Raw genomic sequence first — 26,989 nt, 5'->3', positions numbered from 1 at the left:
GCGTCCCCAGGTGCGCCCGCCGCGGGCCGGCGCGCAGGAGCCCCTCCCCGGCGCTCCGCGGGCGCAGGCGGCCACGAGGGCAGGGCGCCGCCGCGGCCGGGGCGCAGGCTCCCGGGGCGCAGGCTCCCGGGCCACCCCCGCGCCGCCCCGCCGCCCCCGCCGGCGGCCGCGCGCGTCACTGCGGCTCTGACGCGCCGCTGGAGGCGCGGGCGCGGGCGGCGGGGCGCGGGCTTCCTCCCCGGAGGTCCCGGTCCTGGCCGCCCGCGGCCGCGTCCTTGGCCCTCCGCCAGAGGAACCTCGATTTTCCAAACTCGGAAAGGTCGGCTGTCCTTCGGCTACCGATAAGGACGCGAGCGCGCGGGGAAAGATCTTAGCAATGCCGGGAAAGAGATAGCCGGACCCACGAAAGAGACTAAGAATAGCCGCCAGCTCGAGCTTTGCTTGTGTGCTCAGCGCTTTTAAGAAACAATAATAACGACAACAACCATAATAGCCACCATTTATTGAGCGCTTACTCTGTGCCAGGCACTGTGTTAAGCGCTTTGCACGCAGCAACCCTCGGAGGTAAGTACTCTTATCATCATCCCTATTTTGCAGGAAACCGGAGCACAGAGAGGTTAAGTACCTTGCCCCAGGTCACACAGCTAGTTAAGGTCGGTTCCAGAATTCCAACCGCAGGCTCTCTGATCCAATGTAATCCTCATGACATTCCACTAAAGCCGGGATTATTCTCTCCATCTTAAAGATGAGGAAACTAAGGCACATGGAAATTAAGTACCTTGCCCAAGGTCACCTAGCTGGAAAAATGGATGAGGCAGAAAGCGAACCCAGGGCTCCTCTCTGTCCGCAGAACCCGCAGTCTTGGCCACAGGCGATGCCACTTCCAAACCACCTCCGACGGCCCAGTAGACTTTGGCCCCGGGTCCCAAGAGGCGCGTCCCCTGCGTGGTTTGGATAGGTTCCTGCAGCCTCCGATCCCCAGGTGAATCGGGTGGTTCCGGAGCATCGTCCCTGCTCAGCCCGCAGGCATCGGGTAGGGACGCGTCTCCCGGAATCCGGTCGGGGACCTGGCCGCGCGGTCCTCGGAAGGGATGGGGCGGGGGCGGAAGCAGCGGGAGGCGTCCCGGGTCCCACCTGCAGAACGGCGGGGCCGGGCGCTGGGCTGGCCGCCTGCGCCGCGCAGCCGGCAGAGGGCGCTGCCGCATGCGCCGCGGGGTCCACGGTCACCAGTCCGAGGCAGGCGGCCTCCGCCTGCAGACACCTTGGCACAGAGCCCCGAAGCGGGAGTCTTTCCTTCTTGGAGGCTGGCACCCCTCGGGCCCCTCAACTCGACCCTGGACCCGCTTTTCCTGACCCCTCACCTCTATCTTCTGTGCCACCCCATCGGTCAGACTTCAAACTCGGCCCGGTCTCCCTTTCTGGGGAGCTCCTTGTTGATTGAAATAGGGATAAATCATCCACGTAGAATAGATAATTAATTTTATTATTTTTCTCCAAAAAATACGAGGAATATCATTAAAGAGAGGAAATAGTTTTTTAAAATCTTGTTTCATAATAGCTACTTGTATTCGTGCTTGTTTTATGCCAGGCATTTTGCTCAGCCCTGTGTGTGTAGAAAACTTAATCCTCACCTCAGCCCTGAGAGGGAGGGCTCTTTATTCCAATGTGACAGGAGAGGTCACAAGGCAGGTTAGCGGCAAGTTTAGAGTTCCACGCGGGAGTGCCTGATTTTAAGGCCCTGCTTCTATCAACTCCTGCTTACACTGCTTCTAAATCAGTTCTGGAAGGCTACGTGCATTCTGTCCCCAGCATGCACGCACTGATGTAACTGAAGAGAAAAGGTAGGATACAAGCCACGCAAAAACAAGCCATCAACTCTGAGAGTGCTTAGAAGCACCACAGGTGAATTGGGGACCCAAATGACTTCTGGGACACAAATGTCCAAAAAGGCAAAGCAAACCCAAAGATACAATGAGAAGAGAATGGGAGCGAGGCTTTTAGCTTCAGCTTGGAAGAGCATTCTGAGAGGCCCACACACTTTCTGTGTCTGGGCTCTGAAGAAATAAAGGTGGTTCTAGGAAAATCTGAAAAGTATGGAAAGAAAAAAAAAAATCCCTTCTGTGGTTTTTATTTTAACCAAGCTCCATTTTGCTACTTGTGTTTTATTTTAAAATTAATGTGGCTCTCCCCACCCTTTAAATTGGCACATAAATATCAATAACAGAAGGAAGGCCAGCTCCAAACTTAAAGTGTGGTGGGTTCTCAGGAAGGAGGTTACATGACTTGAAGTGGAAATGAGGATTAAATGAGGTGCCTTAAACATTTCAGAGACAGACTTTCCACAAGGAATTTAGATCATAAGCCCTTAGAACAGGAGCTTTGTCTGGGTCTGGGTTCAGTATAGTGTCTAGAATCTATGAGAGCCCAATAAATGTGGAAAATGAATCATACTTTAATGTACACCTGCATCTTCTAACTATCTGGGCTACCACTTTACTTAGGGCTTTTAATTTTTTTTTAAAGATTTTGTTTTTAATTTATTTCCCTCCCCTTCCCCCTGTTGTCTGCTCTCTGTGTCCATTCACTGTGTGTTCTTCTGCGTCCGCTTGCATTATCCGGTCGCACTGGGAAACTGCGTCTCTTTTTTGTTGCGTCACCTTGCTGCATCAGCTCTCCGTGTGTGCGGCACCACTCCTGGGTGGGCTGCGCTTTTTTCATGCAGGGTGGCTCTCCTTGCGGGGTGCACTCCTTGCATGTGGGGCTCCCCTATGCCGGGACACCCCTGCATGGCACAGCAGTCCTTGTGCATGGGCCAGCCTACCACACAGGTCAGGAGGCCCTGGGGATCAAACCCGGGACCCTCCATATGGTAGACGGACACTCTATCAGTTGAGCTACATCTGCTTCCCTAATTACAGTTTTAAAGTGTGGCTTCTGGGGGATTTTCCTGTCCTCTGGATCTCAGTCCCGTTGCCTTTCCAGGTGTTTCTCTGGAAATTCAGTCAAAGTAAGGCAGTCATTGATGATGTCACTAGGCTTGGTTAAATAGAATGACTGCTTGCCTCTGGAATCGCCAACCAGAGGTTTTCCCAAACAGGGAAACAAGTCACAGGGGCCCTCATGAGACTTGTCACTTAATAGGTCTGACCTTATTGCCCTGTGTCTTTAATGGGAGGACTCCCCTCTTAGCCCAATACAGGAGAGCCCTGGGCATCTCAGACTGCCTTCTGCAAAATTCCAGGACTTCTTTACCTTTTCCTCTCTCTGCTCCTTCCCTCATTCTTTCTGTTTTCATTCTGTCCAGTTCATTCAACATACATTTGTAGGTGCTGGGGATACAGCAGAGAACCTAACAGGTAAGTCCCTGTCCTTTTGAGCATGCCTTCTCCCATTTCTTCCTGGCTCCTGACCTTTTGACTCCAACCTTCATGCCTGGCAAAAGCCCTAGAATAGTAAATGTCTTTCTTCTCCAGGTGGGCACTATGGCTTGGACCCAGCTGGCATTCTGGCAGTTTCTGACAGCTCCCAAGACCACGCCCACTCACCCCAGGACCCCATCTTGTTGCCACCCATTTGGCTAGCCCTCCAGGAGGTTTGGGCTGTGATACACCCTCAGAAGCAGACCCTGGAATGCTCCAGCATTTGCTGACACTCCTCCCATATTTTCCTAGTTGTCATTCCTTCACCTCATAAGAGCACTGTTGAAAGTGACTGAAATAGCTGCGGCCGTATTTAGGAAGCATCTATTACAATGAAAATCCCATATGACCTAATAACTCCACTGTTCAAAAAAAGAAGTGCTGGCCTAAACAAACAGCAGTGACTGTCTGGCAGGGGATGCATTGGCTAATGCTTATGAGTCTTTTGGGGTCATTTTTTAAAATTATATTTTAGGATTGAGTAATTCATAATTGAGGGAAGGAAGAATGCTAGACCTAGTTCAGCTCTCAAGATTATTCAAATGGAATAGGTTTTCATCATCAACACCCTAAAAAAGACAGAATGCTTAAGTAAATTGCCAGCTTTCCTCTTTCTGAAAAATCCATTAATACTGAATGATCTTGGTCTTGACCCACTCCAAAAAAAAAAAAAAAGGAAAAGAAGAGAGAATTGAACCATAGAATTCAAATTACATCCCTGAAAACCACTTTAGAAAATAGATTAAATCCATACTCTTAGTTTTCTTGAATATCCACCACCACCACCCCAAGACTGTCCCATCCCTTCAGATACAGCATTATTTCTCTCCCTTTGAGGAAGGGAGTGGCCCAGAGGCCAGAGGAGAGTGAGAACAACTTTTAAGTTAATCTGAGTTACAGAGGCATTTGAATCTAGGGAACTGTTATATGTGTACTGTGTCTGCATGAGTTTGTGTTTGTGTATTCCTGGCTTATGTCCAAATTCTCCATAGCATGGGGGACTGAGCTATGCCCCAAAGAAGACCTACCTGTGAAGGACATATGTGCAGCCACCAAGAAGGTCTGGATGGCCAGAGGTGCCCCTAGCTCAGTCTCTTCTGGTCCTGCTGCTGGAGGGTGGAGATTTGGAAACCACTTAACATTCCTGCTGGGACCTTTCCAAGCCCTTTTGGGAACCGGCAACAGCGCCTGTCTGGGGAAATCAGTTTTGCACTTTCACTGAGTGAGAAATTCCTCAGGGGCATTCTTGTACTTAGGAAGAGAACTCAAACCCAGCTCATTCTTTCAGGGCCCTTGCCAGTAACAAAGCAGACCGAGTCCAGTTCAGCGAGGCCCCCTAGGGCCGGGGGTCCGGCGAGTTTCACCTGTGCCTAAGGCCCTCCCCGGCCCGGCGCAAGCTTGAGATTTCAGGGGATGACCGGGAGTGGTGGCCGACGCTCCCAAGCGTCGGGAGGATCTCAAACCCTTCCTATCTTCCTAGAAACCCTGGCGGCCCTTGCCGGCTGCTTGCTGTCTGATGCAACAGTTTGCAACGCTGTTCTGGGAGCAGAGCCCGCTGCGGGGCTGCGGGCGCGCAGCGAGGCGCATGCGCGGGCTGCGGCCCTGCCCGGCGACGCCGGGAGAAGCCTTCCCCTAGATGGGCGGGGCGGGGCGGGCCGGGCCGGGCCGGCCAGAGACCTTTGACAGCGGCGTCGTGCGATCTGAGCTTAATTAAACTTCTCGCGAAGCATTGGCTAGCTGATTGACCCAGTGATCCAAAAAATCCGAGAGGCCCGAATCGCCCTAAACGCACAGGAAAAGCGGAGTTGGGGAATTGGCTTTCGGTTTCCAAAGCTGAGCCTCTGCATTCAGCGTCCCTGCCCGGAGCCCCCCCAACAACAATGCTATCGGGGTTCCAAAGCTCCCGATGGGCGGCAGGCCTGGCCAGCGTGTATGTATCCTCACCTTCTCAACAAGGGGAGAATTACGTTTGCAGGGGGCAAGGGAGACACGGTCTGAAAGTTCCTTGGTCAGTGTCTTCCCTGCCTTGTTTATCCAGCCATTAGCTTAGAAGGTTTTATTGGCAGGAGGGAATAGGGCATCACTTTCAGATTTTTCTGCAAGTTCAAATATTACCTTCGTGATTTTTTTCCATATCCACATTCCATCTATATTATATACTTTATTTTATTTCACTTTTTAAATATATTTTATTGAAGTATATCATTCATACATGAACATATATAAACAAGTGTATAGTAAAAGTTGTGAACTTACAAAATAAACATGCTTAACATCATACATGCATAACATCCCATACATCACCCCTCCACCAACACTTGCATTGTTGTGAAACATTTGTTACAAACTATACAAGAGCATCATCAAAGTATTATTACTAACTATAGTTCATATCTTACATTTGGAGTATTTTTCCTCCAACCCACCCTATTTTTTTAAACAAATCAATTTTATTGCTACATATTAATAAAGCATACAATTTATTCAAAATATACAATCAGTTGTGTTCGATATAATCATATAGTTGTGCATTCATGAAAAGAAAAAACTGCCAGCCAAGAATTGTTTCCAGCAAAGCTGTCCTTCAAAAATGAGTATGAGTTCAGAGTCTTCACAAACAAAAACTGAAAGAATGTTATCAAAACACCATATTTAATTCACTTTTTATAAACTTTTTTTTCCTCTAAATTACCTGTAAATCGATTCCCATTTTCTACATACCAATAATACTAGCAAAATAACACCTTTGATGTCCTGGTCATATAATATGCTCAAAAACAGATTCATAACTATTCAAATAAAAATGTATATATGTTAACTAAAATTCTGTTGCCTACTCTACTTTGAGGAAAAACTCCAGAGGTAATGGTAATATCTAACATATATTGAGAGGTTGCAATGTCTTAGGTACTGCCAGATCCCATTATGTATTATCAATCATTTAATCCTCCCAGCACCTTAGGAGATGGACAGTATTTTCATTTTACAGAGGAGGAAAGTGAGGCAAAAGATCACAGAGCCAAGATGCAAACTCTACCAGCCTGATTCTAGAGCCTTCACTGCTGATCTATATTAAGAGGACCCAAAAATTTGTCCAAATCCTAGTCTTCTTTCAAGGCTGAGCTCAAACATCAGGGCTTGGATGGTCTACCTGGGAGGTGGGCAGCAAGGACACAAAGGGAGTTAGAATCTAGCTGACTCAGGTTCAAATACCAGTTGTGCCATTACTAATGGTCTTTTTGAGCCTTTTAGTTTCCTCATCTGTAACACGGGCATAGTAATAGTTTCTTCAGATACCCCTCATTGGGTTAACTCAGCCTCATCTCCCCATTTCAAAGTCTTCCTCAAGTATTCCTTCCCTTCCAAGACTGGGAGAGTTTGGGGCCCCACTGATGCGCTCTCCTGGCATTTGGTTTTTACCTGGGTGGTGGCACTTAAGACCATGGTATTGTAATTACCTGTTTCCTGTCTCCCCCCTTTAGATCAGATGCTCCTTGAGCAGTGCTGACACAGAGTGGGCGGCCATTAAAATCATGTTGAATAAAGGAGCCAAGTGGGCCCTGAATCAAGGAAGGCTTCCACTTCCAGTTTCAGAGGGATTGAGACATCAGGCAGAAGGACCTGCCTGTGCTCACAGGGCTAGTTCAGTTGGTAACACATGACAGTCCGAATTGCTGACAAAAGTAAGGACCTGTGCTCCAGAGTTTCTCCTGGATAACAGACTAGCTTCTCTGCTTTCAAACCCTTTTTCCAATGGCAAATTTCCTGAAGTAACATTTATGTAGTGCTTACTGAGTGTGAGAACCTACATTTTGCACACTTCATCTCATGTCATTCGCACCACAATCATAGGAGGCAGGTTCTGTCACTATCTCTATTTGAACAAGTGAAGAAATGGAGGCTCAAAGAGGCTAAGGTTAGTACAGCCCAGATATAAAACCAAGTCTGATTCCACATGGATGAAGGAAGCAATTCTCCTGCTTGCAGTTGTAGGCACTCTTGGCTCCCTGGTGTGGTGGTTGACCTTCACCTCCCTGTTAGCTGACCGGGGTAAGTCCAATAAACCAGAAGATAGGAGTTGCAAGTCTGCTGAGACTCAGGGCCTGGCTGTCACATCGTCAGTCCAGAGATTCAGGTCTCCTGAGTATACGCCAACCCCAGCGCCAACCATAGTTTCAGTAGAAGTGACAGAAGAGGCATGTGTAGAAAGGTCACATCTGAGTTCAACTCGATCACACTCAGGAACACAGACTCCAAAGTAGGGCCAACTGACATGGCACTGAACTCCAAAACCATCTGCCATGACCATAGAAACTGTGGGTCTCTGAAGTCCTCAGAGAACCAGTACCTGGGGTTGTATCTACTTTGGTTGTCTCTGGGACCCTGCTGAGGCGTGCATAAGCATGACCCCTCTGATGACCTTAACGACTTTTTTGGAGACTCATAGCCATATAAACTCAACTATCCTTTCCATTTCCCCCTTTTATTCAAGGTCAAAAAGTAGTTTTTAATACCTGACATTACATATAAAGGTGGAGTGGAAATAACCATTCCAGGGTCCACAGGATGGAGGAATAGAGTACGGATTAAAATGGACTTACTGATATTCTACTATGGAACTATTGTAATTAGTAATGGAAGAAATTGTAGCATTTATGTGGAGAAAGTGGCCATGGTAGCTGCTGAGGGTAGGGAGAGGGAAGAAAAGATGTGCGGGCATTTTTCAGGACGTGGAGTTGTCCTTGGTGGTACTGCAGGGACAGATGCTGGACATTGTATGCCCTGCCATGGCCCACTCGGTGGACTGGGGGAGAGTGTAAATTATAATGTAAACCATTATCCATGTGGTGCAGCAGTGCTCCAAAATGTATTCACCAAATGCAATGAATGTGCCACGATGATGAAAGAGGGTGTTGATGTGGGAGGAGTGGGGTGAGGGGGATATGGGGTATATGGGGATATCTTATATTTTTTTAATGTAACATTTTTTTAAAAATAGGGAGAGAGAGAAAAAAAGATAAAGCTAATGTTAATGTACCATGAACAGAATAGAACAAAAACCTCCTCAAGACACTGAGTCTCTCCTGTGGAGTGCGGGCCACTCCCCCATCAGATGGATTTGGTTACTTTCGATGAGGTCATTCCTCCCAAGTTGCAAGACTCATTGGGGTCCTGAGGTTTGGAGCCCCTAAGTTGCCAGTTGAATTATCACCCAGGAGAGGACACTCTGCCTGGGACCATTTTTCCAACTGGGACTCTGATCAACTGCAAAGAGACCTCCCAGCCTCATGAGAGAGCAGAGGTTGTGTTTTCCTCATTTGGTGAGTGGTTGTATATACTGTAATTCTTTCCTATGCCATTTAATTGATTACCCTTCTTTTCTGTGCTTGCTTAATTGTTATAATCATTTGATATAACCTGCAACTCATTTGATTGAATAAATCTGCCTTTGCATCACAAAAAAAGAACGGCAAAAAAAAAAAAAAAAAAACAAGTCTGACTTTACCTGATGGACAGAACACTTTCCTGCCTGCTTTTCCAAATCTCACCTCTCACAAGCTCTTGTTTGTTGTCAGTTGCATGGGAATCTGCGTTTCCTTTTGTTGCGTCATCTTGTTGTGTCAGCTCTCCGTGTGGGCAGCGCCATTCCTAGGCAGGCTGTACTTTCTTTCACACTGGGCGGCTCTCCTTATGGGGAGCACTCCTGAGCGTGGGGCTCCCCTTCGCGGCAGGGCACTCCTTGCGCGCATCAGCACTGCATGTGGGCCAGCTCCACACGGGTCAGGGAGGCCTGGGGTTTGAACCGTGGACCTCCCATGTTGTAGACGGACGCCCTAACCACTGGGCCAAGTCCGCCACCTTTCTCACAAGCTCTTTACCTCTGCTTCCTTTGGAATCCAAAGATGCTTCCAAGTGTTTTCCTCCTCACTCCCTGCATCACTCCTCCCCACCCCACCTAGGAAGAACAAAAGTTATCGTTTCTAGGCTTTCATTCTCTTCTCTGAACTAAAGGAACCCATAAATCACTGATTTTCATGAGAATTCCAATTTTGAATATCCTCTCTATTCTCCTCCATTAACTATGGAAATTCTTAGAAATTCTACACGTCTACCTCAAAACTACATTTCCCAGACTGTCTTTCCTACCTGGAAGCAGCACAAAAATCTTGTGTCAGACCATGTGGCTCTTATTTTGGGGCTGGAAAATCTGGCTACTAGTTTGGATAAAGACTGGCATGCTGTAGACTAACCCTTGTGGCCCCAGGGAAACATGAATTTCCCAGGCCTCAAGGATTGGGGGTGGGGGGTTTATTACTGTAAACAAAACCTTCAATTAGAGGCATAAGCGAAGACTTGGCATAAGACTTCTAAAAGATCGCTGACCCCTGCCCAGTAAATACGTTTTCTTTCTGCAACAGCCCTACCACCACCACCACCCCTTCCCTCCCTTCACTTCCTTTTCCTTCTCTTTTTTCCAGATTCTTCTCTTAATTATACCATTATGCCACTCCCTTGTTGCCCCCCCTCCAATGCCTACACCCACTCTTTAACCATTTAGTATAAAACCCAGCCCACCAGACTGAGGTTTCTTCGACCCAAATGTTATTTTCAGAAGGAGCCATTGAGGTTGGAGAGTAATTGCAGCATTGGGTCTTTGTAGGCCAAGCTGAAAATAATCAGCAAGGCAGATGGGTGGGAAGAGAGTGTGGTGACTGCTTCCACCAAAGAGTGAAAGAAACCAGCAGAGTGAGTCAGAGAGAGTCAAGTGCCAGGCTGGGCCTTCTTACGGTTGGGAGTTCAGTTAAGGGGAAACTGCCTAAGGTGTTGGGGCCTTTGACTGAGGCCCAACCCAAGGTGGTTCCTTGCTGTGCGTTACAAGTCCATATTTCTTATGAAACCCTCTAAGCTTCTCTTGCTCTTACTCAACTGAGCCATAGCAGCCAGTTGGCCAAATTGGAATTTAGGCTTGCCAGTTGGCTTGCCCACCTCCAGAGCAGGATTTCTCAACCTTGGCACTACCAACATTTTGGTCTGGATAATTCTCCATTGTGGAGGACTCTCCTGTGCATGGCAGGGTATTTAGCAGCATCCCTGGCCTCTATCCTGTAGATGCCAGTAACAGCCTCCCCTGGCAGTTGTGACAATCATAAATATCTCCAGACAAGCCGTAGGTCCCTTAGGAGGCAAAATCACCCCTGCTTTAGAATTACTGGTCTAAAGTGACCCGAGTCACACCAACTCTCCCCATGGTGGCCTCATTGCTTTATATCACATCTGAGTGGGCCCCACTCAAAGCTCCTGACCAACTCCTATTTCTAGGGCCATATGTTGGATGCCTAGAACCCAGCCCCCTTGCCTACTATGTGCCAGGCACTATACTAGGTGTTGACAGTGAAGCCATGAACAAGGCAGATATGGTTCCTGGCCTCATGGAAATAACAGGCTTATTGGGGGAAGAAAGACATTAAACAATCACAAGTCAGAGGTGTATGAAGAAAAGAGGTGGGGTGCTACAAGAACATATAAGAGTTTATCACCTAAGTTAGGAGATCAAGAAAGGCTCTTGGAGGAAATGAGGAATTAGACAGTTGTAGATTCGAGGGTAGGGGAGTGTTGGGTGGAGTAGGCACAGAATGTTCAGAAGCCTTGAGTTAAAAGAGAATGGTGTACATTCAAGGAGCCAAAAGAAGTCTGTCATGGACCAGGCTTTAGGTCAGGGGGATGTCATTCTCTCCTTTCACCCCCAAAACTAGCTCTTCCTATACGTCATCTTTAGGTTTCTAGCATAGGCATGTAAATATAGGATCATATTTAACCATATTTCAGCTACCCTTCCCACCCCCATTCTTACTCAACCCTCCTCAGTCATCCAGTCATCAAGTTCTGTAAATTCTACCACCAAAATATCTCTGTAGACCATCTCCTTGTTTCCACTCCCACCACCACAGCCCTGATGCAGGCTGTCTTCATTACTCAGCTGGATTTGTGAAATACCTTCCTAACTAGTCATCCTCTAGTCTCTGCCTCAGAGAAACACATAGATATGGTCATGTCTGTCCCTGGCTTAAAACCTTGAGCAGCTTCCCGAGGCCAGTCAGTGAGGCTGCCTCCTTCCCCTGGCACTGAGTTGCTCTTCACTAACTAGTACCTTCCAGTCGTCCCCCTCAGAGCGTAAGCCATGCCCCATGGGCTCTCACACCCCTGATCTTTGGCTGTTCCCTTTGTCTGAAATGCCCTTCCCAAACCCAACCAAAACCGTTTGGAAAATTCCCGTATCCTTTCAGACCAAACCAAAGTGAACTTGATCCCTTTTAAGAAGGCTTCTCTGAATTCTTCCCTCTCTTTTCACTGGGATTTATATACTACAAAACATTTGCCATGTTGACCCATAGTTATCTGTTTAAATCTGTCCCTTCCATCAGGATCTGGGGACCTCAAGGGCCGGTAATGTAGTTGCTGACTACCCACCCTCCATTCTCCCTCTTCTAGCTTCCTAAGAGAACCCAAGGCAATACAAGGCATAGCTTATTATTTAGAGAACAAGCTAAGCTGCTATAACAAACAGACCCAGAGTATACTAAGCTGCTATAACAAACAGACCCGGAGTATAGGAGTATACAGAGGCTTGAGCAAGTCCATGCGCCTCAGCTCCAGAGATGGGACTGACTGGTCTGATGGTAATCCCACTACCTTTCTAAGAATTGCTTCAGGAACCCGGGCCTAAACTAATCAATGTGTGACAGAGACTGCTCTGATTCACTAATATCCATACTCTCCTTCTTTACTAACAGAACTCCGGATTTTTGATAGGGCATACGGCTGCCTCCTAAGAACTGCATTTCCCAGCCTCCTTTGCAGCTTGGTAAGGCCATGAGTCTAAGTTCTCACTAACGGACTATGAATGGAAATGACTGTACCACTTCTAAAGCTGGGTCTTCAAAAGGAATGTGCGGCTGCCTCCCTGATCCTTCCCCTGCTCTTACCTCTGATTTAAAAATGGTAGCAGTCTCCTTGGACCCAGAGATGGAAGCCGCACATTGAGGATGGCTGCCGTTGGGTTAGACTTCTATATTTGGAGTCTCTTTATTCTAGCAACTTTTCCTCTCGCCTACAAAGTACTCAGTGCCTGAGGGAATGGCAGAGAAATGGAGTCAGAGTCCCTGGACTAAGCAACTTTGAAGCCTACCCTACCTCTGGGCCTTCAGTTATGTAGGCCAATAAATGTCCTTTGGTTTAAGCCAGCTTGAGTTGGTTTTTGTCACTTGTTACCTTACAGTAGTTCACCCTTCTTCATATCCCCCCTGTGCCGAGCACAGAACCCAGTACACAGAAGGAGTCAATAAATTGTGGAATGAATGTCCAATTGCTCTTTTTCTTCTTGCACCTTACTTATAAATTATATACATTTCCCTTTCTCTTTGTCCCAGCCTAGTAAGCACTTAAAGTAGTCACATGGACCTCATCTCTAAAGAGTCTCAGACCCACCCACTGGCTGCTTACAGGACACTGAGGGCTCAACTATGAAATAAGGGGGCTGAACTAGATAGCGCTAGCCCACCTTGCAGCAGAAACATGCCCTGAGGCCCCCGCGGGCTGTACTGTCCCCTGGTCCTACCTGAGGCTCGCTCTGAAGGAATTCTGCCCATGGGTGTGAAGACCCTCCCAGCACTAACCCGGTACAGGCTCCGGAGAGGCCCCTCAGCTCTCCTGCTCTATCTCCCTGTGTTCTTCCAGGAGGCCCCTCCTGGCACTAAAGTTCTGGGTTTCTGAATAAAATCTTTCAAGTGCTAAATTCGCAAGATTCTATAATACTCCGCTAAGCTCAAGACATTTTTTGATTGACCACCAGACCCCCTGCCTCAAACATGGAAGAGAAAACACTGAGGAGGGTCTGGGCTATGTCAAGGTCATCCTTCCAGACAAAACCAGGGGTCAGCCCTGCTGAGGAGCAGTTCTCAAACATTCGGCCAGGTCCTGTATCAAGGCCTTCCATCAAGAAACATCCCCTTCTTCCCACCAGGAGATCCCCACTGGGCACCTGGATACCTTTTTTTTTTTAAAGATTTATTTTATTTATTTATTTATTTAATTTCTTTCTCTCTCCTTCCCTGTGCCCCGCCCCTCCCCCACCCCAGTTGTCTGTTCTCTGTGTCCATTCACTGTGTGTTCTTCTGTGTCCACTTATGTCAGCAGCACCCAGAATCTGTGTCTGATTTTTTGTTGCATCATCTTGCTGCATCAGCTCTCCGTGTGTGTGGCGCCATTCCTGGGCAGGCTGCACTTTTTTCGCACTGGGCGGCTCTCCTTGAGGGGCGCACTCCTTGTGTGTGGGGCTCCTCTATGCAGGGGGCACCCCTGTGTGGCAGGGCACTCCTTGCATGCATCAGTACTGTGAGTGGGCCAGCTCATCACACTGGTCAGGAGGCCCTGGGTTTGAACCGTGGACCTCCCATGTGGTATACAGATGCCCTATCCTTTGGGCCAAATCCGCTTCCCTTGGATGCCTTTTGATCCCCTCCTCACACGGGCCGCTAGGGAAATGCCGTGGGATGAAGCCGCCTCATTGCTCAGCCAGCTGCAATGGGGGAGGATTAGATCTTAAGGGAAGGATCCAGTGAATGGATGACTAGACCAGCCAGGACTTGGAGGGTCCAGAGATGCTTCTTGAGTCTACAGTGACTCCATGGTCTCCTTCCCGTTCCTTTCTCAATGACTATTCACAGGAAAATTCCTGTGCACCAAGCCTATGCTGAGCACTCTACCTATAGTAGGTTACTTAATCCTCACTATAGTCCCACCTCATGGATAAAGAAAGTGAGGCTCAAAGAGGTGAAATAACTTACTCAGAATTAGCAAGTGAGAGAGCTGGATTTGACATCAGGTCTGAGAGGCACCCCAGACTGGGTTCTTCATCAGCGCCCTTGGTGGGAGATCTTTGCAATGAGCTGGCATCTTCTTTGGTCTTGTAATGTGGGCAGGCATTAGGAAGGGCATAGTGAGGCCTTAGTCCCATAAGGTCAGTGCTGACAAGGAGGAAATGAGGACCAGAAAGAAATGTAGTCACCAGAGTGAAGGACAAGGAGATGAAGACTGCCAGACTGTTCAGGACAAGAATACAGAGAGCTGGGTGGCCAGCCCACCAGTTAGGAGGTGGGTCTGAAGTAGAGACACAGCCTCAGGGTGGGCAGAGATCCTCTTCAGAATGGAGAACTAGGAGGACAGGATCAGAAATTCTGACCCCCACCCCCTCCCATCCCCCCAGGACCCCCACAGCGGGTGATGGTAGCCACAGAAGCAGGAAGCAGCCTTGGAGAGGACTATGCTCTGGTAAATTGTTTTGTTTGCTGTCACATCTGTTCCTTGGCTTTCTCTGTCTGCTCAGTATCTCAGAGGGCAAATGACATACCCCAAACCACCTTGCCACTGGCTTCTGATCAGGATCGGCCAAGGGAAGGCACCAGGGGAAGACGGGGAGCAGGAGAAGGAGGGGAGCCTGGGTATTTCCACCCAGCCCCAGCTTCGGGTGGCATCTCCAGCCATGGCTGCCGGCCCTTCATAGTCCAGCTTCCACTGGGCAGCTGCGGCTCTTGGGCTCTAGTAACACCGCCTCCTCCCTTTTTTTTTTCCAGTCTTAGGGCTGGTGGCGGCTCCCTGCTGCTGCTAATCTCTGGTTTGCCTTACCACTTCCGTGGGTTCTCTTCTTTTGCCTGGACCCTGCCTGGTCCAGACTGGAAGGAGATAATCAGGATCCTCACCTTGTACCCCCAGCTGTGGATTGGGGCAGAGTCTCACAGTACAGTCGCAGGACAGAAATTCCCAAGTGTGAGAGTGGGCCGAAGCCCCCATCCTGCAGTCCCCATCCGGCATGCCCCTTGGGAGCCAGGTTAGGTGGTCATGAACAGAACTCAGCAGCCCCCGGCAGTTTCCCCACCGGATCCCAGATCTGGAGACCTGGCAACTGGCAGGTCTGAGTCCACAGACCATCTTGCCATCAGGATTCATCCCGACACTCATTTTCTCTGACCCTCCATAGAATTCCAGCCAGGCCACGTCCTACCCATGTGACCACAACAAGTCACTTAACCTCTCTGTACATCAGTGTCCTCATCTGTATTTTGGGGGAAATAATAGAACATCCTCAGGGTTGTCATGTTGATGAAATGAGCTAATGCTTGGCTCGGTGCCAGGCGCAGAGTCCGTGGTCAGTAAATGAGAGCTGTGGTAGTTACTGTTAGTGATAATAATAACTTGGGCAGTAACTAGAGGAATCCGTAGCCCGTCTGTGAGAACCTGTGGAAAGCAGGGGCAGAGGAGATAAGGTGGGGTCCCATGTGGGGCTGTCAAACCAGGAAGTGTCAGGATTTGGGGTCTGTGAATTGAGGGGCCATCGGCTGGTCTCTCCATTTCCCTGGCATCTCAGACTCAGCTACAATCCTTCCTTCAGGCTGGTCCTCAGACATTCTCTGCCTCTTCTTTGTGCTCAGCCGACGTGGTTCTCCCTGGCAGCCAAGCGCTCAATGCCTGAGAAGGGGATGGAGGTTTGTCGCTCCCCCTGCCTCTTCAGAGTGAAGACTGGATCCTGAGACAGCATTGGGAGAAGGAGGAGAGGAAGAGGGGCTACCCAACATCAGCTGCCATTACTGCTATATGCCAGGCTCTGTGCAAAACATGTAAACACTCTCTGGGTTCTATCATGTTTGATCCTCCAAACTCCATAAGAACTATCTGTTATCATCATCATCAATAACATCCCCATTTTATAAAAACATTGTGCCTCAGAGAGGTGAAGGACCCCACCTGAGGTCACACAGCCAGAATTTCAACAAACATTATACCATGTCAAGCCTAATAGAATACACCAGGCCTTCTCTGGGAAAGTTTAGTGACTCTCTCTGCCCTTGGCTCCGGCATAGAGAGGCCGCTGGTCCTGGTGTTAGAGGAGGCGGGCGGCCACAGACAAATTGCTCTCAGATCCCATCCACCACCCAGCCTGGGCTTCCGGGCCTGTTCTACCTTTGGGATAGGTGCCTGATGTTGGACCCAAGAGACAGGAGGTGGGTGTTGCCTGGTGCATGCATTCGTGTTCACACGCACCCCACTTATGTGCAGGCATATGTGGACATGCCCAGCCTGACCCTTAGCCCAGGTGGAGAGTGAAAGACTGTGACCTCGGCAGGTCAAATGGGAAGGGCTCTCTCTCATCTCCGCTCTCCACTCCCAGGAGATACTCTGATGCTTTCCTGGAGAGCTGGCTATGGGCCCCGGGGTCCTTACTCTCCACAAGTTTAAGAAGAGAGGATACTGGGGAACTCTTTTCCAAAATCAGCCGAGACTTGACCAGCCTCTCCGAGCCCCCAAGTCAGAGGATGACGCCCACGTGGACCCACACCAAGGACAGGCTGCTTCAGAAAATCTCAGCCCCAGATTCCATCACGTTCTGGAAACCAACCTCCAAGTGGCCCCAAGCCTTGCTTTGGGCTGAGCAATGCTGAAGGGCTGCCTCCAATAAGTCTGCCTCCCACAGCTCTGTCCTAGCCCCGCGGGACACAAGGGAGCCTTGGAATCCATCTGACTGACAGGAGCTGCAAGGCTTTACCCTGCTGAGCCTCGATTTCCTCATCTGTAAAATGGCAATAAAGCCTTCCCATCAGCAGCTGCCTTGTTAATGTGCTCCCCACCTCTTCCCGTTTTCGCTTCCTCCTTCTGGAGCCCCATAATCTCCCCTGACCACTTTACCACCTAGCTGCAAGGCCCTCATTTTCCCAAATCCTCCCAGGCTGCGGGCCGGTCTGAGCCTCTTAGGAGACAGTGGTTTTCTCCCTTCCTTGCCCGTGGCCTGCCGTGGGCCCGCTCCCCTGCGAGCAAAGGCCGCAGAGCTGGGAGACTCGCGCCCCACCCTCTTGGTAAACACTAGTTGGGCACCAGTCGACCTGAGGAGGGACCCCCCTCTTCCAGCCCTGCCTGCCGCTGTACGTTCCTGGGGAAGCGCCAGGCAAATCTGGCGCCCTCGCACCCAGGCCGCCTCCATCCTGGAAATAGTCACTTAGAGCCAAACCTTCGACTGAAGGTGGAAGCGAGTTACAATTCCCTGAGCACATCTCACCCGTCCTCACATGGCACCACCCTGGGCCGGCCCAGACTGGGCAGAGTCATCTCTAATCCAGATGTTTTAAACGATGGTGATAGAAACACATAAAGGGGACGTTACTGTTACTATTTATTTCATAAAAGTGAAGACTGAAATAAAATGTAACAAAATATTAATAGTTTCCATTCTGGGCGGCAGAGCTGTGAGTGTGTGTTTTATTAGTCTCAGTGAAATACTTTTCTATGCCATTAAAATTTGTCTAAATAAAAACATTTTTAAATAAATAAAATTAACATAGGTTTATGGGAAATTTTTTAAGGAAAACTCCAGTAAGTATAAAGAAGAAAATAAGAATCACCAGAACCTCTCCTCTGGAGACCAGACCATCAACAGAATGGCATAGTTCCTTATGGTCCTTTTTCTAGCATATTTTTATGTTGTTTTTATTCTTTTTACCAAAAATAACTGGAATCCTATCGTTTAGCAACCTGCTTTCCCCTTAACAGTGTATTTGGCGGTTTCCCATGCCCTGGAATGTTGAGATTACTTTGGTATACTTCTTATCAGTCCTCTTTCCATGCAATTATGAATAAGGTATGTGTGTATATACATATATTTAGGAAGTACCAGGGATTGAACCTGGGACCTCATACATGGGAAGCACTTGCTCAAACTGCTGAGCTATACCCACTCCCTCTAAGGTATATTTTTAATCAAAATTAGAGTCATACCATTCATACCCTTTATCCTTTCTTACTGAAAGAATAATGCACTTTTGCTGTAGAAAAATTAGAAAATGCAAATAAGAAAAAAAAAAAGGGGAGGGGAAGAACACGTAAAATCTTTGTAGCCACACCACTCAAATAACTTCTACTAACATTTTAGTTTTTAACCTTCTAGTCTACTTTCTATGTACATATGTAAATATATATAAACACACATTTCCACATAAAAATGGAATTATACAGGTCATATATTTTTAACACATCTTTTGCTTACTTAGCAATATATCTTATATTGATTATGATTGTTTCAGCTACAAACAACAGAAACCCCAAAGTAACAGTGGTTTAAACACATTAATTTCTCTCTCCAACAAATCAGTCCAGAGGCAAACAGCCCAGGCTGTTCGGGCAGCTCCTGACCACAAGGGTCCCGGGCCCTTCTGAATCTGATGCTCTTCCATCCTCAACACATGGCTTCTGCCTCTTGCCAAGGTGGCTGCTGCAGCCACATTCCAGGGAGCAGAAAGGAAGAAGCAGCAAAGAAGGGGGCATGCATCCTGGAATTCACATGCATTATTTCTGTTTACATCCCACTAGCCAGAATTTAGTCCCATGGCCATTGGGAAACTGGACATTTATTTAAGTAGGGGAGAAAAGATACTGGGGGACAACTAGCATCTTTACTAAATACCACAAATAGCCTCCTGGTTTATATAGTTTTGTAACCCCCTGTTTCCTCTCATTCTTTTGTGAACATTTCCCCATGTCGTTTAATATTCTTCAAAATCTTAAACTTTTAATGGCTGCTCGATATTCCATAAGATACGTCTGGCATTACTTACAGATACAGTGCCACATTACTTGATATTTAGATGCTTTGCTCTCATATATAAGCCTCTTCTATGCTTAAAGTTTGCCGGTGGAACTGACCCCACACTTTCGTCTGCATCCCCCATTATGTATGTCTGCCTAGGATATTTTGTTGGAGAGTCAGGATAGTATCTGCCTTGAAGGGCCTGAGTTTGTTCCTGTTAACAAATGGAGCTCTTTGGCAAAAGATGCACCCTAAGGCCACCACTGCAGAGGAAGTCAAGGAAGGGAGCAGGGCCTGGGTGGCAGCTCTACCTTGGCATTGGGGCCTTGCTGGATGGGGCACCAGACCAGAGGCCCCTTGACCTCAGTGGCTGGGGAGCCTCAGAGCAAGCTACACGTGCTCTCAGGAACCAAGGGAAGACCTGGCCCGGGAGAGGGTTAAGGGTGCTGTGGGGCCCACTCATTCTTCATTCAGGGGCACAAATGCTCTCTGAGGCCTCTGCTCAGGGCCATGCTCTGTTCCCCACCATGGAACTGCCACAGAGAAGGCGTGGTTCCTGCCCTCCAGTGAGTTCTAAATGCTCAAAGGTTTGGGTTCCTGGAGAGTTGCCTTAAAACACAGAATCCTGGGACCCCCCCACACCCAGAGATCTGACTGAATACATTCTGGGGGACCTGGAATCTGCATTTTTTTCTCAGTTGCACATGTGACCCTGATGAGGGTGGTCAGGAGGCACTTTTGGGGAGATATATCAGGAGACTTGGAAGAAATCTCTTAAACCAGGCAAATTGGAGCCTCTGGTTCCTCATTGTGTAGCTTGAACCTCAGTTGAGCCTTAGGTTTTAGCAAAACCATAGGGACACCCATCAGACAGACCTGAGCCCAAATCTCAGCTCTGTCATGAGTCACTTCAGGCTAATTATATAACTTCTTTAAGTCTGTTTGCCCATCTGTAAAATGGGGATAATCATAAAGCTTCCCATGTGAAATTAAATATTAAACGCTTAGTAGAATGTCTGGTACTCAATAAATGTTAGATATTATCATTGTTGAAGTAATTAAAATTGACTTATTAATTAAAATTGCCTCTAGGTGAGTACTAACAGCAGGGAGTAGAGACAAGGTCTTAAAGCATCTGGCACTGCCTGACTCATGGTGGTAGGCATGCAATAAATGGTAACTATTATGATGATGAAGATCCTCGCATACATCTTAAGACCTTCTTATCTCCCCACCACACCATTTTATCCACCCAGTGGAATTTCTGGATCGTGGAGCTCCAAACTTTATCTATGGTCTGCCCTAGCATGGAAGAGATTTTCTCAGCTCCCTCCAGAGGGGTGGCAGGCAGGTAAGACGAAGATGAGCGGGAACCTCAGGTCCCTGCTTTCACCTCCCTGCTTCTGGGAAAGCACAGGCCTGAGACATGAACCCAGCCCCAAGGGCGCAGGAGCCGTGGAGGCCCTGGGCTGCTGGGAGGTGAGAAGGAAGATGCAGGGTGGCTGTTGATAATGACATTTTTTCAAGTGTTCATGGATGGCACGGTTGCCATGGTGATGCTGATGGCTCTGAGCAAGCTGTGGCCTCTCGAGTTGTGAGTCAGGTTCAGCTTTATTTATTAAAAAAGAAAACCAACACTCTGGCCGGCAGAGGACAAACTGAAGCTCCAGTGGAGACCGCAGCGCCCACTGCTTGGAATGCAGTCCATCAGTCTCCCGCCGTCAGCCGGCCCAGTTGGCCATGAGGCCTGGAAAAGTCCACAGAGGTGAGTGGGCAGGCCAGCATCTCACCCTGTAGCCCAGGAAATGAAGCACAAACAGAAACCGCACTGCAAAATTCACTTAATAGGAGGCAGCACCCATTTCCTCATCTCAGGCCCAGACACCTTCAGGGAACACTGCCCTGCCCTGGTATGGGAATACTCGGGACCCAAGAAGATTGGTCATCCCCTGCCCCAATCCCAGGCAAGTAAAGGCCAAGGCCTGTCCCTGAGATGACGAGAGCTTGGTGGGTCCAACCACCAGTGTCCACACAATAGTACTGCCAGCCCCAATCTCCAGCCTGAGTGTTCCGCCTTCTGAGAGGAGCAACTTCCTGGAAGGACAGGGAAGGGCATAGAAATATTCTCCCAGGGCCTGCACTACTACTTTTCCCAGAACTCCTACAGGGGAAGGAGTAGATGCAATGATGACTCCAGCCTCGGCCCACACTTCTGATGGAGCTCTGGCCCACGCCAACACCCCATGGGGAGGCCCCAGGTGACAGTAACTGTGATACACTGGAATTCTCTTCCTTGGCTTGGCACCTTCTCAGAATCCTGGGCCTAGAGCTAGAAGGGCCCTCAAACCCTGCCCAGGTAGAAACAATTCATTTCTTCATCTCCCTCACCCCAACATCCTGGTGCGCCCACTTCCTAACCAATTCTGGACCCCAAGCCCTTGTTTTCATTCGCAGCCACTGCCTTCATTATCTATCAGGATATTCATGGGTTAAGCTAGTGGATGCAAAAGTCAGGGTGGGTGGATTTAAACCCTGCCTCCACCACTTACTAGCCGTGGGACTGAGCCTCCATTCCCCCATTTGGGCTCTAGAGCGAAGATGATGGGAACACCTGTCACAGGGCAGTTATGAGGACCAAATGCAACATTATTTGCAAATGTTTAACATAGGGCCTGGCTGGCACAGATTCAGTGCTCAAGAAGTGCCAGCCATTGCCAGTGTCTGTTCAGGCACTTACCATATCCTGTCTATAGCCTCATAGCCCCACTCACTGGTTAGAGTCTTGCTCTCCTCCAACCTATTATCCACACCACCGCAGAGTATGCAAATGCAAACCTGACTGTATTATTTTCCTCCTTAAAACCCTTCAGTAGCTCCCATTTACCTTCAGGATTACTTTTTGAGTTCCACAGAGTTCCATAGAAATCTAGCCCTTGGCCACCCTCTCCAGCCTCACATCTCACTATGCCCCACCCCCTGCACCACTCTGTTTCAGCCACATCCAACTGTTAGCAGGATCCCCAAGGTGCCAGGCTCTTCCAAACCTCTGTGATTTTTGCCGTGCTATTCCCTTTGCCCAGAATGCCCTCTAACTCCAGGCCACTCTGATTCCAGGGACTATGAACCATTCATTCATCCATCAGTCACTTACTGAGCACCAGTCATACATCAGACACTGCACTGCTCCTTGGGGTACAAAGAATAAGACACAGTCCCAGTCCTCAGAAGCCCATAGGCAGGTAGGATAGAATCACAGGTACACAGACAATCCCCACACCCTTCACTATGAGCTAGGACAGATGGTACAGAAGGAGCTACAGGAACTCCAGGGTCCCCTTCTAGGGAGAGGAGGCCACTGCTCCTGTGTCCACTCCCTCTCCCCAAACATTGGAGGTCAAGTTCCCACAGACCACCAGGCCAAGGCAGCTCCTCTCTAGGTGCTGCCAATCAGGTGAACAGACACACACACACACAGACACATAGTCAAGACAAGTGGCACAAACATGCCTTGCCCCATAGGGCAGGGCAGATGGTCCCAAGGACAGGTTTGTGCCTCTAAGCAGCCGTGTCAAGAGAAAGGACAGATGATATTAGATAACAGAGCCTTTTCTGACACCTCCCAATGAACACAGCCCTTTCCCACACAAGGTTTCATTTGATTCCCATGAGGTAGGGCCCTTTAGACAAGGCAGGTGTTTTCAGATGAGCAAAGTGAGACTCAGGGAGATTTAAACAAAATCGCCCAACCCCACTATTTGGTCAGTGGTGGAACCGGAACTGAAGCAGTCCCTCCCAAGCACATCCTGGGCATTTAGTCTGTGCCAGGCCCTCTGCTGGGCACAGGGGTTACTGAGATGAATGGTTTTCAGCCCCTGTCCCTTATGGGAGGCAACCACATAGTGGCCAAGGGCACAGTGAAACTGAGCTAGTTGCTAACATCCGGGCCTCACATTTGAGTCTCAGATTCAAAACATAAACCAGATCACATTACTCTCATGATCAAAACCCTCCCATGGGTCCATTCCAATCAGAATAAAATCCAAACTCCTTAGCAGTCCCATGTGACCTGCCCCTGATCCCTGACCTGCTCATTTCTTGTCACTGTCCACTGCTCCTCCCTGCCCTTTGGCCAAAGTACCTCTAACCTCCTGCCTTTGCCCCTTCTCTTCTCTTCCCTTCCCTCTTCACTCTTTCTGCTTCCCTCACCACAGTGTCCAAAAGGGTGGCCCTGTCACTATCCCCTGTACTTACTTCAAAGCACTAGCTCGATCTGACATGATTCTATGGATGGGTGTGACTATTTGTTTATGACCTGCCTCCTTTGCTAATATGTCAGTACTCACGAGGATAGAATTTTGTTCACTACAGGGCTCAGAACAGTGCCTGGCATTTAGTCGGAACACAAAAAAATTTGTGATACCTGAATGAATCCTGACCCTCAGTGTGCTCCCTTTAAGATGATACCAACAGCACATCGTTGCAAAGATTTAACGGCAGTATGAATGGAAGATGTTTAGCCTGGTGCCTGGTGCTTCTTGGCATTCAATTATGGCAGCTGCTATTGTTGTGGTCGTTCACCGTCTTGCGTGGGAGACAGATGTGAAAAGAAATTACACAATGCGATAATAAAGCCCTCTCCTCCACCTGGAGACCCCGGCAACCAAGCCTCCATTGGCCTGAACTGCAGGGCCAAAACCTCTTGCCCTGTCTGCTGAGGTCACCCTTGGGGTCTGAGGGGAGACCTCCGGGCCCCGCCTGGGCTGGGGGCAGCGGGCCCAAGCACCGACCAGGCCTCAGAAACCCGTGATTTCCCCCCAGAGCAGGCCCCACATCAAAGCCACTCTTGGAGGGGCGAGGCCTGGAGGTAAAGGGAAGATTAAAGAAGGCGAGGTCTCCACAGGCCACAGGGAGAGGCGGCCGGCAAGGCGACCACAGCGGAGAGGCCCCGACAGCCCTGGCGGCAGCCATCTCGGGGAACAGAGAGGACAGAAGGGGACCCAGGCCTGGGCAAGGGGAGCAGGGAGGGTAGCATGGCCTGGGGAAGGTCCCCATACTACTTTTGGACCCATCCCTCCAGAGCAGGCCTACCTCTTAACCCTTTCCCAGCCAGCCAGCAGAGAGGCTCATCACCAGCAACTCCCAGGCCTCTCTTCAAGCCATTTGGTCATTGGGGTTTGCTCCCTTCAGCAAGGGAGCCTGTAATGAGGACCTCCTGGCCCCAGTCTCCCTCCCCAGGGAAGGTCTGTAATTAGTGCAGGAGGCGAGGCTGGGGAAGCTCAGACAATGTCATTTGAGCCAGGATGAGACAGAGCTCAATTGCTAGTCTGCACTTTTTTTTTTTTTTTCTGGTGCCATTTCATATACAAAACTTAGGCAAGCTTAACTCTTTCCTGGCTGGACCCTGATGTCTGGTTTCAGTTTGGCACGCCATCCATTCCTGTTTCTGATCTGTGCCATCCTTGCCTCACCCCAAGTCAGGTGGGCCATGATTTAAGACCTCCCTAACATCAGCCAATCAATCATCCAACAAGCCTCTGATGAATGTCACCAGATGCCAAACACCCTAGGTAGGTCTCCCTGCCAACAAGGAGGTTGCAATCCTTCTGGGCAGTGGGGGTATGTAAACCGGAAACAGCCAGACAAGGTAGAATTAGGTGGTGAGAGCCAGTGCAGGTCAGGGAAGGAGACCAGCACAGAGGTAGAGTAGACAGGATGGGCAGGTGGTAAGCTCTCTGGAAACAGAGGACCGAGGGAGCCGTCTATCTGAAGGAGAGCTGCAACCTGGCTGAACCTACAGGGAGAGGGAGGGCAGGCAAAGCCTCAAAGACCAAGCCAGCTCCAGGTGGAGACAAATGTCAGAGTCTGTTGGGACATGCAACTGTGACTGCTTCCACACCCAAGCTCCCAAAGCAGTCAGTACATCCCTGAACTACAGTTGAGCTTACATTGAACTGCAATGTCTGGTTATAGATCTGGCTCCCCTACCAGATGGGAGCAACTGGAGGGCCTCATCTATTCACCTCTTGTCACAAGTTTCTAAGCACTAAGCCTGGCATAGTGCAAATTGGGGTTTCTTACCACAAGCTCTCTAAAATGTAAAGAGTTTCTAGAAATCAGTAACACAAAGACCAACTGATTTTTTTAAAAGTCAAAGTATATAAACAGCCCACAGAAAAGGAAACATAAATTGTTGTAGGACATCTAATAAGATGCTCAACCTCACTCATAATAATGAGAAATATGTATTAAAATTGCAAGGAGAACCTATTTATTATTTATCAGATAAGGAAAATTCAAAAAAGTTTGGTAATATCCTCTGTTTGAGAGACTGTCGAGAAACTAGTAATGTCATATATTGCTGGTGGAAGTGTAAATTGGTACAAGATACTTGACAATATCTATCAACATACAAACACACATTCTCTATGACCCAGCAATCCCACTTCTGAAAATTTATCGTATAGATAAGCAATGCTTGCATATGCTCAAAATGACGTTAAACGAGGTTATCATTGCAGCGTTGTTTGCCATAGTAAAGAGCTAGGAACAATCCAAATGTCCATCACCTGGGGACAAGTAAAGAAATTATGGTACATTCATACCGTGGATGGCTATGCAGTTATCTTTAAAAAAGAAGAATGAGGAAGTTCTCTATGTACTGACAAGGGTAGATCTTCAAGACAGATTAAGTTTTGTTTTTTGTTTTTTTTTAAAGATTTATTTATTTATTTAATTCCGCCGCACCCCCCCCCCCCCTTGTCTGTTCTCTGTGTCTTTTTGCTGCGTCTTGTTTCTTTGTCCGCTTCTGTTGTCGTCAGCGGCACAGGAAGTGTGGGCGGCGCCATTCCTGGGCAGGCTGCACTTTCTTCCATGCTGGGCGGCTCTCTTTACGGGCGCACTCCTTGAGCGTGGGGCTCCCCTACGCGGGGGACACCTCTGTATGGCACGGGGGACACCTCTGTATGGCACGGCACTCCTTGCGCGCATCAGCACTGCACGTGGGCCAGCTCCACACGGGTCAAGGAGGCCCAGGGTTTGAACCGCAGACCTCCCATGTGGTAGACAGACGCCCTAACCACTGGGCCAAGTCCGTTTCCCCAGATTAAGTTTTTTAAAAAGATGCAGAACAGTGTGTGTAACATGCAACTTTTGGGTAAAAAAAAGGAGAAGAAATATCTATATACTTTATACTTGCTTATAAACACACATATTGTATAGGATACCCAAGAAAGTAATAACATCAATAATATATTCATCACAGGATAGGAACTTAGTGGTTAGGATAAAGGATATAGAGGTGAAAGGAATACTTTTCATAGTATTCCTTTTTTTTAATTAATTTCTCTCCCCTTCCCCCCCCCCCCCGCCCAGTTGTCTGCTCTCTGTGTCCATTCGCTGTGTGCGTTCTCCTGTGACCGCTTCTATCCTTATCAGTGGCACCCGGAATCTGTATTTATTTTAGTTGTGTCATCTTGTTGTGTCAGCTCTCCCTGTGTGCGGTGCCATTCTTGGACAGGCTGCACTTTCTTTCATGCTGTGCGGCTCTCCTTACGGGGCGCACTCCTTGCACGTGGGGCTCCCCTACGCAGGGGACACCCCTGCGGGGCACAGCACTCCTTGCGCGCATCAGCACTGCGCATGGGCCAGCTCCACACGGGTCAAGAGGCCCGGGGTTTGAACTGTGGACCTCCCATGTGGTAGGCGGACACCCTATCCATTGGACCAAGTCCACTTCCCATAGTATTCCTTTTTAATTTTTCATATTTTGAGCCAGGTGAATGCATAATCCATTCAACAAATTAAAAACAAAACAAAACACATCTACCTAGGGATTGGCAGGTCTGGGAATTCTTCTCAATCTGCTGAGTAAATATGATTCTATCTGGCTGCTCCTTCCTCGTTTTCCCTCCCCTTCCCAGGCAGCTTTTCCTGAGACTCTGGG

The 26,989-nt window shown here is 48.7% G+C and overlaps 3 long non-coding RNA genes across 4 annotated transcripts in view; 1 reads left to right on the top strand and 2 right to left on the bottom strand.

Annotated features, from left to right (window-relative positions):
* Window positions 1-1,182, bottom strand: part of LOC131280013 (uncharacterized) — a 55,790-nt gene extending 54,608 nt beyond the window's left edge. The window contains exon 1 of the long non-coding RNA XR_009187569.1: window positions 779-1,182. This is a non-coding gene — a long non-coding RNA (uncharacterized lncRNA). The remainder of the gene's footprint in view (window positions 1-778) is intronic.
* LOC105746072 (uncharacterized) lies at window positions 189-17,749 on the top strand. Of its 2 annotated transcripts, XR_011649912.1 has the most exons (6): window positions 189-564; window positions 851-1,033; window positions 3,474-8,740; window positions 12,212-12,282; window positions 14,683-14,747; window positions 15,905-17,749. It is a non-coding gene; the product is annotated as an uncharacterized lncRNA (long non-coding RNA). The 2 variants fall into 2 exon arrangements; XR_001118582.4 differs by lacking the exons at window positions 14,683-14,747; window positions 15,905-17,749 and having other exon boundaries at window positions 12,212-12,738.
* A 2,890-nt stretch (window positions 17,750-20,639) lies between these two features.
* Window positions 20,640-24,323, bottom strand: LOC139439728 (uncharacterized). Its single transcript, XR_011649811.1, has 3 exons — window positions 24,136-24,323; window positions 23,468-23,628; window positions 20,640-20,838 (listed from the first exon to the last, which is right to left on the bottom strand). It is a non-coding gene; the product is annotated as an uncharacterized lncRNA (long non-coding RNA).
* Window positions 24,324-26,989: the final 2,666 nt, after the last annotated feature.

Source organism: Dasypus novemcinctus, chromosome 10 (genome assembly GCF_030445035.2).
Source record: "Dasypus novemcinctus isolate mDasNov1 chromosome 10, mDasNov1.1.hap2, whole genome shotgun sequence".
NCBI lineage: Eukaryota > Metazoa > Chordata > Mammalia > Cingulata > Dasypodidae > Dasypus > Dasypus novemcinctus.
Note: the sequence above shows the minus strand (reverse complement) of the source record. Positions and strands in the feature narration are given on the sequence as shown.